The sequence below is a fragment of the Dipodomys ordii genome, unplaced genomic scaffold (genome assembly GCF_000151885.1).
Source record: "Dipodomys ordii isolate 6190 unplaced genomic scaffold, Dord_2.0 Scaffold6, whole genome shotgun sequence".
In the NCBI taxonomy this organism is placed as follows: Eukaryota; Metazoa; Chordata; class Mammalia; order Rodentia; family Heteromyidae; genus Dipodomys; species Dipodomys ordii.
This window is the reverse complement of record NW_012267222.1, coordinates 7,086,884-7,095,368: the sequence shown is the minus strand read 5'-3', so window position 1 is coordinate 7,095,368 and position 8,485 is coordinate 7,086,884.

Sequence of the window (8,485 nt, the reverse complement as noted above, 5' to 3'; positions counted from 1 at the left end):
AAAAAAAAAAAATCTCTTTAATTCGTCATCTGGGCTGGCTTTGAATGGCAATCCTCGGATCTCAGACTCCTCAGTAGTAGGTGGAAGACCCCAGACTCCTGAGATACTTTCGTCAACGGGAGGGCGCCCCAGAAAACTCAGACTCCAGGCCGGGAGATGCAATAAGCAAGAGGAGTTTATTTCACGTTTGCACAAATGGACTTTCTGCCCAGGTCAGTCAGAGAGCCCTGAGCAGCAGTTACAAGCCTTTTTTTAAAAGCAAAAACCACAAGATTAACGCATAACACAAAGCATCCCATGATTGGTCCATTGAAAGGTCACCATATACACCAACAATCACTTTGCCACGCGGGAAATTTTGTAACACTCTTTGTAAAATGACTGGCCCATGGTTGGTCTAAGGGGGGTTTTCATGGTTACAGACCTATGATTGGTTGACATTTGGCTTAGCTTGTGGTCTTGCCAGGTGGTCGTCATCTCAAGGTCCTGTCTGGGGAATTTCTAAATGGGAACTGAGGAACACGTACTGTCTGTTCTTTATCTACGACCACTGACCTTGTCCTGGGGCCGGCATCTGGTCCCTGAAACTTCTTAACTCATTTCTGGGAAGGGAAGGGTTAGTGCTAGCGTAAGCAGGTTTACAGAAGCAGAATCAGCAATTAGCAAATTAGCAAACTGTAAAATGGACGCAGCCCTAATTTTTCTAATTCTTCAGTAGGGATTACAGGGATTACAGGTATGAGCCACCAGCCCCACTCAAACTCTGTTTTCTTTTTTTTGGGGGGTGGGGAGTGGGGTCTGGTCGTGGGGCCTGAACTCTGGGCCTGGGCGCTGTCCCTCAGCTCTTCTGCTCAAGGCTAGCGTTCTACCACTTGAGCCACAGCATCACTTCCGGCTTTTTTGCTTATGTGGTGCTGAGGAATCGAACCCAGGGCCTCATGCATGCAAGGCATGAGCCACCTTCTCAGCCCTCAAAGTCTATTTTCAAGATGAGTTTCCTGTGATGATTACTAACCCTGTCTTCTATCAGAACTCAGACGTGTGTGTGTGTGTGTGAGTGTGTGAGTGAGAGTGTGTGTGTGAGTGTGAGAGTGTGTGTGTGAGTGTGTGTGTGAGTGTGAGAGAGTGTGTGTGTGTGAGTGTGAGAGTGTGTGAGTGTGTGTGTGAGTGTGAGAGTGTGTGTGTGTGTGTGTGAGAGTGTGTGAGTGTGTGTGTGTGTGTGTGTGTAGGAGAAGAACAGAATTAGAGGCTCCAGCTGATATTACAGGGAGCCCTAGGGTACCAGCAGTCCTTCAGAGGTGTCTCAAGTTGAAGAATTGCATTTAATTCTCAAAACAACTCTCTAAGGAAGGCTTTGCCATCCTCCAGGAAACTGAGCTCCGGGACGCAGGAGACGTGGCCACAAGCACACAGCTGCATTTCCACCCGGCTCCCTCTTGTCCCTCTAATGGCTCCTTCCAGGTTGTTCTCCACCATCCCAGAGGGCCTGGGGTTCTCTTCCAGATTCTCTGAAGCTCACAGAAAAGAATCCCCACCCCCACCCCTAAAAATGTCCTGCAGCCTGCAGGCTTCTATCAACTGAAACAGCTTCCCCTAGGCTTAATACAACCCGGTAACTGGTGGCTCATGCCCATCATCCTAGCCAAACAGGAGACTGAGATCTGAGGCTCGAAGTTCAAGGCCAGCCTGGGCAGGCAAGTCCGTGAGAGCCTTATCTCCAATGAACCAGAAAACCAGAAGTGGCGCTGTGTCTCAAATGTGGTAGAGCGCTCGCCTTGAGCTGAAGAGCTCAGGGACAGTGCCCAGGCCCTGAGTTTAAGCCCCACAACAGACAAAAACAAGATCAACAAGAAAATTACCTTTAAGTAGTTATACAAAGGAGTTCCTATTCAACCAGTCAGTTTATAAGCACAATGCATCTTGATTCATGCCCCCTCTCCCATCGTGTCCCTCATCGCTCCCAACCCAACCCTTCCCCTCGATTTTCCTGGTTTCATAGGCCATGCATTGAATATTACAGCTGCCTTCTCCCAGAGTCCTCTCTTCATCGTCTACCCCCTCAGTCTCCCCCCACCCACCCCCAGCTCTTATATCCAACTAACCAGCAAAAAGCCAAAAGGGGATGTATGACTCAAGTGGTAAAGCATCACTTCTGAGCAAAAGAAAGCCAAGCAAGAGCATGAGGCCTTGAATTCAAGCACCAGAACCAATACACTCGAAAGAGAAAGCTTGCCGGGCACTGGTGGCTCATGCCTGGAATCTTAGCTACTCAGGAGGCTGAGATCTGAGGATCATGGTTCAAAGCCAGCCCAGGCAGGAACGTCTGTGAGACTCTTATCTGCAATAAACCACCAGAAAACCGGAAGTGGCGCTGTGGTTCAAGTGGTAGAGCGCTTTCCTTGAGCTGAAGAGCTGAGGGACAGTGCCCAGGCCCAGAGTTCAAGCCCTATGACGGACCAAAAAATAAAATGAAATAAAGCTTACCCCGGGGCAGTGCTGCCGACAGCATTCTGAGGGAGCTGGGGCAGAGACCCTTTGTGTATCCTGAACCCAGAGCCCAGCTGTCACTCACCGGCTCCGGCCTGCTCCATCTGCTCCCATGCCTGGCCTCTCCTACATCCCCAGAGCTGCAGCTGGAAGCTTGGCTCGCTGCTTCTCCACGCTCCAGGCCCGATGGGGACAGCTCCGGGTGACAGCCTGCTGACAGAGGACGGCCAGTCCTTCCGAGCCAGCTTCCTTACGAACATGATTTACAGCCAAAGTACCGAGAACTCCATGCTGGAAAACTGGGGGTTCCAAGACTGGCTTGAACTAGCTGTGAGCCCTGGAGCTTAGCTCGCCCCTTATAGAATGAGCTGATACAGGTGTCTCCCACCTGTTAATCCTAGCTACAGAGAAGGCTGAGATCTGAGGATCACAGTGTGAAGCCAGCCCGGGCAGGAAAGTCCATGAGACTTTTGTCTCCAGTTAAAAAGTAAAAACTGAAGCCAGGCACCGGTGGCTCACACCTGTCAGCCTAGCTATTCAAGAGGCTGAGATCCAAGGATTGAGGTTCAAAGCCAGCCTGGGCAGGAAAGTCCATGAGACTCTTTTTTTTTTTTTTTTTTTGCGGGTCGTGAGTCCTGAACTCTGGGCCTGGGCGCTGTCCCTCAGCTCTTCAGCTCAAGGCTAGTGCTCTACCACTTGAGCCACAGTGCCACTTCCAGCTTTTTCTGCTTATGTGGTGCTGAGGAATCAAATCCAGGGCCTCATGCATGCAAGCAAGCACTCTACCACTGAGCCACTTTCCCAGCCCCAAGACTCTTACCTCCAATAAACCACCAGAAAACCAGAAGTGGAGCTGAAGCTCAAGTGATAGAGCACTCTCCATGAGCTGAGCTCGGGGACAGCGCCCCAGCCCAGAACTCAAAGCCCCGTGACCCACACAGAAGTTAAAAACCAGAGTTGAAGCTGTGGCTCAAGTGGTAGCATGCCAGCCTTGAACTAAAAAGCTAAACAAAGAGTATGAAGCCCTGAGTTCAAGCCCTGGCACACGCACACACACACACACACACACACACACACACACACTCACACACACACTCAGAGAAAATACCATAGTCAACCCACGTCCCACGCTCCATCAATGGTGCTGCCCCACTGGGTACCCCCCCCCCGGAGCTCAGGCCAGCTCCCCCCTTCCCCCTCCCCTTCTCTCCCCCTCCCCTTGCTCCAATCAGATGGGCCTCTAGAATAAAAACAAGCAAGGCTGGAAACTCATCAAGCGTGGAGTCCCCTGCTCGGACAAGTCTTGTCAGCCCAGCAGTTAGGTCTGGACCTATGAGGGGACAGCCCCGCCTCCTCTGCCGGAGGGCCACAAGCACCCGCGACTCTGGCCCATCCTGGAGCTCCAGCTCCTGGCGCAGCCGGCATGGGACCAGGCAGGGCCGCCCTGGCACTGACGAGTGTGTTTGCAGGGTGAAATGTCTTCAGAGCTGGGGGCAAAGGCGGCCTGTGGGGCACAGCATGGAAGTGAGTGCCCGGGCCTGCCCCGAGGCCCTGGCATGGGTCCTGGTTGGCAGAGGAGCTGTGGGCTCCCCACTGGGGAGGGGCAGGGGGCCAGGTAGGGCCTGGGCATCTTGTCAAAGCTGTCTGCAAGGACCCCAGGGTTGGGAAGGGGGATGGGGTGCAGAGGGCAGAAGGCAGAGGGCAGAGGGCGCCCAGACATCCCGTGTTGGCCTGGCTCCTTTTTTTTGATGAATTGTAGGGCTTGAACTCTGGGCCTGGGCGCTGTCCCTCAGCTCTTCAGCTCAAGAAGAGTGTTCCACCACTTGAGCCACAGAGCCACTTCTGGTTTTCTGGTGGTTCATTGGTGATAAGAGTCTCACGGAGTTTCCTGCTCGAGCTGGCTTTGAACCATGATCCTCAGATCTGAGCCTCCTGAGTAGCTAGGATGACAGGCGTGAGCCACCAGCACCCAGCTCAGCCTGGTTTTGAAGCAAACTGAAAAGGTATGAAAGATACAAGGTTAAAAATAAAATTCCAAAAAGCAGAAACAACTGAATGAAAGTCACACCAAACAACAACAACACAGTTACCCAGCCTTCTCCCTGCTAAGATGCACCCCAAAGAGGGGGCAAGGGGGCTCTGGCAGTCACTTGCACATGAAATTCAAAAGGTAATCATAGCAGCAGCAGTCCTTGCCACAGAATCGAAAGGTGGAAGCGACCAAGGGCCCCCTCGGCAGCTGACCAGCAAGCCGAATGTGCTGTGGCACGAATCCCAAGGCATGCCGCTCTGCCCCGGCCGCATGGTGCGTGGGCCGCCGCAGAGAGCTGATTAACCCAGCGACCACCATAACGATCTCATTTCACTGTAATCGCCTCCTTTCAGGATCCGTTGGCCGTCAGAGCTTGAATATATGAATTTCGGGAGGACACAGCGCTGTCCACAGTGGACAAGGAAAATGCAATCGCCACACAGTAAGGGTGCTGGGTACCGTCCTGGGAGCGAAGGAGCAGGATGTGTGACCTGCCGTGGGCTGTTAGAAGGGAGAAATAGCCTCACCACAGTGTCTTGATTATTTGTTATTTTGTGGTGCAGCTAAAAATACATGCCGTGAGATGGATTCTCAGGTAGATCTCTATGTGCCAAATTGATCAAAATGTGTATTTTATGTGTGGAGTTCACTGGATGCCAATTATACCTCAATAAAGCTGTCTTATAAATAAATGACTCAAAAGTAGATTGATCAATTTACCTATATTAAAAATAAATAAGCTGGGCATCAGTGGCTCACACCTGTACTCCTAGCTACTCAAGAGGCTGAGATCTGAGGATTACGGTTCAAAGCCAGCTTGGACAGGAAAGTCCGTGAGACTCCTATATCCAATTAACCACCAGAAAACTAGAAGCGGCGCTCTGGCTCAAGAGGTAGAGCACTTGCCTTGAGCTGAAGAGCTGAGGGACAGTACCCAGGCCCAGAGTTCAAGACCTATGACCAACAAAAATAAGAAATAAATAAATAACTCATGGGCTGGGAAGGTGGCTGAGTGGTAGAGTGCTTGCCTTGCATACATGAAACCCTGGGTTTGATTCCTCTGTATCACATAAGCAGAAAAAGCCAGAAGTGGCACTGTGGCTCAAGTGGTAGAGTGCTAGCTTTGAGCTAAAGAGCTGAGGGACAGCGCCCAGGCCCAGAGTTCAGGCCCCATGACCAATCAATCAATCAAAAGTTTAGCACTGGTGGTTCACCCCTGTAAACCTTACTACACAGGAGGCTGAAATCTGAGGATCATAGTTCAAAGCCAGCCCAAGTAAGCAAATCCATGAGACTCTTATCTCCAATTAACCACCTGAAAACTAGAAGTGGAGCTGTGGCTCAATGTGGTAGAGCTCTGGCCTTGAACAAAAGAGCTCAGGGACAGCTCCCAGGCCTCAAGTTCAAACCCCAGAACCTACTTTCCTCCCTCCCTCAAATAAAACTAAGTAAGTGAGTAAATAAATAAATAAGTGAAAGTAAACAACACCAAAGGGCTGGGGCATGGCTTAAGAGTTAGAACTGGGGCTGGGAAGGTGGCTCAGTGGTAGAGCGCTTGCCTTGCATGCCTGAGGCCCTGGGTTCGATTCCTCAGAACCACATACACAGAAAAGGCCAGAGTGGTGTTGTGGCTCAAGTGGTAGAGTGCTAGCCTTGAGCAAAAGAAACTCAGGGACAGTGCCCAGGCCCTGAGTTCAAAGCTCCAGAACCAGCAAAAAACAAACAAACAAAAAAAACCCAACCAAAACCCACAAAGATCCTGAAAGCAATGTGATACTAGATTTAGTCCAGAAACTGAGAAAAGGACAGTGGTGGAAAACAGATGAAAGCAGACTGAAGTGCGGAGCTTAGTTCATAGCACGACGCCGATGCTCAGGTCTTGGTTTTGACAAATGGGCGCTAGTTAAGAAACTATTACAGTACAGGAAACTAGATGGCGGGAAGTCTGTGCTATCTTTATAACTTCTCTCTGAGTCCATAATTATTCCACTGAAGTGGAAAACACCCTTTGCCTGCCGAGGGGGCTCAGAAGCCCTGGCTTCTGCCTTGGGGCTGACGCTCAAATCCGTCTCAGATCTGAGCTACGACGCGCCTGGTGCTGGCTAGTGGAAACGAGGGGCTGAGCTGAGTGGGAGAGGCCAACTCGGCCAGGTTTGTGAAGGCTACAGCTGCTTCGGGTACCACGAGAGGGCCAGGCAAAGCCTGCTCATCCATATAGTCCCTGAGACCTGGAGATGCAGGGGTTTGAACTGAGCGGGGTTGTAGAGGAAAGGACTTAGGACAGAAAAAACAGAATAGAGAAATATAAATACTCTCTCTCGCCTCTCCCCCTCCATATATATACAGAGAGAGAGAGAGAGAGTGTACTGAACACTGTTCCTTAGCTTTTTCTTTTTTTTTGGGTCCGGTCGTGGGGCCTGAACTCTGGGCCTGGGCGCTGTCCCTCAGCTCTTCAGCTCAAGGCTAGCGCTCTACCACTTGAGCCACAGCACCACTTCTGGCTTTTTTCTTTTTGCTTATGTGGTGCTGAGGAATTGAACCCAGGGCCTCAGGCATGCAAGGCAAGCGCTCTACCACCGAGCCACCTTCCCAGCTCCTCTTAGCTTTTTCAATCAAAGCTGGCACTCTACCACTTGAGCCACACCTCTACTTTGGGATTTTTGCTGACTTCCCTGTCCTGGGCTGTCTTCAAACCTCAGTGCTCAGATCTCAGCTAGGCTTATAAAGGTGAGCTACCCAGCTCCTTGGTGTGTGAGTTAAAATCACTGATTTTAAACTCGTCTGTTGACGCACCTTGGGCTGGAATGGAGCCTGTCTTTAATTGCAGTACTCCAAATAACCCCTCTGGTGACATTCCCTAGCCTTGGTGGGCCTCCAGGGCAGCCCATCTGTGGGGTGGAAACTTTCATTACTGCTAATGAAAGTTCATCTCTCCGATACTTTGTGATTTTTAACTCCATTCTACATTCCCTTTATGTTTCACCATTGCTTTTTATCCCGAACTCTAAGGCTCAGCCAGGAGCATCCTGAGTTCAGTGCTAACTTGAAGGCCAGTCTGAAAACAAGAATCACCTTTCCATGCATTCCAAGGTCAAAGGAGAGGAGGGTGCATTCCCAGAGAAGGATTCTGATGGGTCCATCTTTTGTGTTCCGCTCATCTTGGGCCCATCACTGTGGTTGTGGTTGACTGGGGTCACTCAGTTATACGATAATGTGATTATCAATGAATACAGAAACAGTCAAGTGTGAGGGAGAGGGGGAAAAGAAAGAATTCTCCAAAATAGGGAGAGGGCAATGTGCTGGTGATGGTAGGAGAGGAGGAAGACGCAAAAGCAAACCCATAGACTCCCTGTCGTCTTCCTAGGGGCTCCTCTGTGAGGCCGGCTGCAGATGCAAAGCTGTCCCAGGGGACCCTCGCCACCTCCGTCCTCCAGGCCCTGCTGGTCAGCACACTTTAGAAGTCCAGGGTGTTAGCCCAGGAAGTGTGAGACAGCTGACACTTCCTGTCCTTCGCAGGGCATGCTGGGTAAAGCAGGACCTGTGCCCATGTGCCACTTCAAGGGGACCTCTGTATGGCTTGTCCCTCCCTGACCCCAGTTGGAATGTCCAGTTATGTGCTGGCTGGTAACTTGAGGGTCAATAGACAAAACCTACCACTCCAGCCTTGAGAACACCAGGTGTGGCCGGCCCCCATGCTTCCAGAGATTCCCAGGGAAGTCCCAGGAGACCGCGTACCTCGAGTTCACGGCAGGGCCTCTGTCCCCCCTCGATCTCAGTGTCACTCCAGAGCAGCTCCCTGATTGCAGCAACACAGCCTGGTGCCCCCCCAACCCCCTCCCGAAACCCCGAGGGAAGCCAAACAGGGAGAAAGTGATTTTCCTTTCTCCGTTAATTGCTTTCCACAGTCTGCTGGTCCTCTTCCTCCTCCTCCTCCTCCTCCTCCTCCTCCCCCTCCTCCTCCTCCCC